The sequence below is a fragment of the Simochromis diagramma genome, unplaced genomic scaffold (assembly GCF_900408965.1).
Source record: "Simochromis diagramma unplaced genomic scaffold, fSimDia1.1 OVJJ01000596.1, whole genome shotgun sequence".
In the NCBI taxonomy this organism is placed as follows: domain Eukaryota; kingdom Metazoa; phylum Chordata; class Actinopteri; order Cichliformes; family Cichlidae; genus Simochromis; species Simochromis diagramma.
This window is the reverse complement of record NW_024387245.1, coordinates 25,266,310-25,271,220: the sequence shown is the minus strand read 5'-3', so window position 1 is coordinate 25,271,220 and position 4,911 is coordinate 25,266,310.

Sequence of the window (4,911 nt, the reverse complement as noted above, 5' to 3'; positions counted from 1 at the left end):
AACAGGAGCCATCTTAGGTGGGCTCGTGTTAGCTCCATTCACTGGAGGACTGAGTTTAGCTGTAGCTGGTGTTGGAGCTGCTACTGCTGTTGGAGGTGGAGCTACTGTTGTTGGATCCAACATAACAAAAATGTGGTCGGAGAGTAAACATGCAGAGCAAGTAGAAAGGTGGGGAGAAGAATTTATGAGAAAAGTTGAACCAATGAAGAAGAATCTGGAGGACATAAAGATGACGTGTGAAGACTTGGAGAAAAAATCAGCTGAAGCTCAGGCTGAAAACACTGTGACTGATGTGGAGGAGCTTCAGAGGACCCTCAGACGAGTGTCTCGCCTAAAAGAGATGAGTTCAGGACTTCTGTTTGAAGCGAACATCCTGCTGGCCTATATGGATGGGCTGATAAAGCTCATCAAGCAAATCTTCAGAGTCACTGTGACCCCTGAAGAGGATCAAAAGTTAAGAGACGCCATTATCAACTCGGCTGATCAGAGTCAGAAGATCATTGAGGGGTTTGATAAGATGAGAACAGAACTGAGAAAGTTTACAAGAAATGAAAGAAAGTAGAAAAGTCACCTCCACCCCTCCTCCTCCACCCTGTGAGCCTGTACTGTTCACACTAACAAATAATGTTTTATGAATAAAGGATCATCAGACTGTGACCTGGACTGTATGAAGGACTTGTGTAGTTTGAGTCTGAAGTTTCCTCATGTCCTCTGGTCACAGACTGGATGTTGTTGTATATCCATGTAAAGCTGACCCACAGCAGCCTGACGTCACAGAGAGGTCGTATAAAGAGGGTCCATGGTCTCTGCTGATTTCCAACATTTGACTGTTTTTACTCCACATTAACCTGAACTCTGAGAGACTCGCCAACTTTCGTTGTCCTGGCTGGAAAATGTTTTTCATTCATGAGCTAAAAAGATGATTTCATTAATTTGGACAAACTCTGATTATAAAATAAACCCGAGAAACTTCTTGAGCCCAGAAATGAGCAACAAAAACTACCTGGTGGGAAATTCTAAATACAATGTTAAAATCACCTTCACATGGATTTAAAAATATACATTAAATGTTCAAATGCTTTAGTATGTGAATATATGTTTGTGTAAAATGCTGATAAAGAACTGAAAGTGTGCTCATCTACAAATGTATACAAATATTTGCAGAGTCCAACATGTCTGATACACGCCCACCACCTTTGTTACCATCAGACTGGTTTATGATGGGATTTTATGTTTTTTATTTACTTTTTCTCTTCTGCATGAATCGGAGCTTTAGGAATAAAAAAATATTCATTTTCCACACAGGTGTTTCACGAAGAGCCTCTGGGTGTTTCATGTGGTTCAGTTCTGATGAGCGTTTTTATTGTGAGCTCAAATTAAACTAAAACCAAAACTAGGTGCGGAATAAAGAAATTCATTGGAATACAATTCAAACTGAAGACAACTTCAATAATTTTGTGTTCTATCATTATCCAATCCTATATTTGGAGATTGGCATGATAGGGGCATTACATGTTTCAGTGATGTGCTCTTTGATAATAACTTTGCATCTTTTGCTCAGCTTTCTGAAAACTTTAATCTCCCACAAACACATTTTTTTCAGATATCTGCAGATCAGACATTTTCTCCAATCTCAGTACCCAAACTTTCTGGTAGCACCAGCTGAAAGTTCAGGGGATATGCTCCTTACTCTAGTTCCAACATGTAAAGGGTTTATTTCTCTTATATATGACAAACTGGTGAGCATGAAAGGTTCTTCAATAGGTCCGATTAAAATGGCCTGGGAACAAGATTTAAATTAGTCATTGTCTGCAGAGACTTAATGCTCAAGTTAGTTAATTCTCCTTATGTGCCCACCACTGTCTTTTACAATTTAAGGTTGTACATAGGTTCCACATTTCCAAAGTCAAATTATCTCAAATTTATCCGAATGCGGACTCCTCCTGTGATAAACGTGGGTGTGAGGAGGCTTCCATATGTTCTGGACATGTCCTAACCTTGAAGAGTTTTGGAGAGACATATTTCAAACCTTGTCCCTAATTCTTGGATACCACATGGATCCTAATACATTAGTTGCACTTTTTGGTACCACTGGGGAGTCTGATGCACGGTTGACCTCGTCACAGCGTTGCGCACTGTCTTTCGTTTCCCTTGCAGCTCGGCGTGCAGTCCTACTAAGATGGAGGGGTGCTCCTTTGCCTACCCATGCTTAGTGGCTGAGGGACCTTATGTGCTACTTGAGGTTGAAAAGATCCATTATTCGATTAGTAATACCAGTGGTAAGTTTTACAAGGTGTGGGGGTAATTCCTGAAATACTTTTCCAGCCTTCAGGTTGTAAACCCAACTTCAATTAGTAACACCCCCCCCCCGCCTTTTTTTCCCTGTTTGCTTGGTTGTTTGTTTAAACCTGGCTTGAGGGACAGGGCTGTTGTGTGGAATGAGTAGGCGGTAAGCTATTAAAAGATATGTGAATGTGTCATTAATCTGTATTCTATTCTGTCAGCTTCAGCAATCATTGTGAAACCTACTTGCTTATTGTATAGTAATTTTGTGTGTATCTCTTTTTCTTTGTTGTTCTAATCTGATAAAAATATCCCTGAGAAAATTTTTTTTGTATGATTATTTTATTCTTATAAAAAAAAACCCAAAAGTCTTTTTATAGCCCGAGGAGACTTTAATGCATCGTTTTCTTAATATTTTAAATAAAAGTGGGTGTTTTGTAAAACCTGAGCTGAACTTCTTAAATCTGTCTTTGTCCATTAAAACCAGAAGTGACAAAAGTACAGACTTTCAGTACTTAAGTAGAAGTACAAATACCTGGGTTTAAAAATACTCCAATTAAAGTTGAAATACTGAAGCAACTTTTTTACTCAAGTAAAAGTGAAAAAGTACTCAGAGTACTGAAGAGTACTCAGAGTAAGAAAGTAAAAGTAAGTTATTGAAGGACAACACTACTAACAAGAAAACTGAACCTTGTGTTATATTAATATGACAATAGAATATTATTATCACATGATAATAAAAATATTTAAAGTCTAATTCTAATGTATGTCCTCGGTTTCAGACTGATATGTAGGACACAAGCAGAGAAGTGAAATAAAGAATGATTTTCTGTTGCTAACATGAAACCACAGCCACCCTGCACCAACCAACACAGAGCTGTACTGACAGTGCAGCAAACAAACCTTTTTATCCTGAACAAAAGTGCTCAACAGTATTTTCATGCAACATTTCTCACTGTCCCTCTCCCCTTCTGTTTTTCTTTTCCTTCCTCTTTCTTTCTCCCTTTCCTATCCCTCAGTCATGTCTGTCCCGGCTGTAACATCTGAAAATAAAATATAATAAATAATAAAAACAAAGGTCGATCAAATGGACCAATATGGCAATGCCACGATGATCCATTTGACAAAGTAAATCCATTGGGTATCCTTGTTGGTCTTCAGACAACAATTCTGACGGCTAAAGAACCAAATGGGACAGGCAAAAAAAAAAAAAAAAAAGATTTTCTGTTGCTAACATGAAACCACAGCCACCCTGCACCAACCAACACAGAGCTGTACTGACAGTGCAGCAAACAAACCTTTTTATCCTGAACAAAAGTGCTCAACAGTATTTTCATGCAACATTTGAATAACACAAAGTTATTATAGCTTTGGTTGTTTAGCCAGATATTTCACAATAATGCTCACAACATTCAAAAGGAGTCAAACAGGATGAGAGCAGCAGGCACGAGTCTGTGAACGAGGCTCAGAGTTGGAGGGAAATGTAGAAGAGGGTGAATCTTTCCCAGGATGCTCTCTGTTTATTCAACACTTCTCACTCTCAACTCGTCAAATGTGTGACGCATGGTCAGGCTCCCTCTGCTTCACTTATCGACGCGCTGGGTACCCCCCACGCGTCGAGAATTGACGTGCAGGGTCCTCTCATTGAATACTATAGAGCTCCCTAACGTTGTTTATTGACGACAAGAAATTCGGAAATATATAAATTAAATATTTCCGAAAATCAACATCGTAGTGACATATATAGAACACAATGATTATATAATGTAACAACTACTGAGAAACAGCAATAAATTAACTAGGAAAATTTGCATTTCCTGCGAAAATGCGTGTGGATGCTGTAAAGCTGAAGCTGTATGCAAAAACTAGCTGAAAAAGCTGAAAAGTTGCAGAAATTGTAAAAACTTTGCATAGCAAAGGAACTTTGCTAAAATGTAAAACTTAGCAGAACTGCAATATCTTAGAGGAAACATAACTTGGCAGAAATACAATAGCATAGCAAGAACTTAGCAGAAATATTGTAACTAACCAGAAACATGATAACTTCTCAAAAATACAAGAATTTAGGAGAAATAGATATAAGATAACAGAAAGAATATATTTGGCCAAAAATACTTGAACATTACAGACACACATGATTTAGAAAAATAGTACCAACATAGCAGAAATACTGTGATTTACCAGAGACACTGTGATGAACTATGAATATTGTAATTTTAAATTAATACTATGCTTTAGCACAAATACTATCATTTGACAGAAATATTATCATTTGGCAGAAATACTATGTTTCAGCACAAATATTATAACATAGCAGAAATGCTTGTATTTAGAAAGAAAAATATATAATTAGTAGATAGTATGATTTGGCAGAAATACTTATTTAGCACATATACTGTAAGATGACAGAAATTCCTCCAATTAGTAGTAATACTTTAACATAACACAAATGTTATGATTTGGCACAAAAATCACGATTTGTCAAAAAATACTATGATTGAGCAGAAATACTAAGATGTAGTAAAAGTACTTTGATTTAACAAAATAATTATGGAGGAGTAATACTTTAAAATGGGAGAAATATTGATACACACACACACACAGAGCCTAAAGGGAAGAGTATTTGTG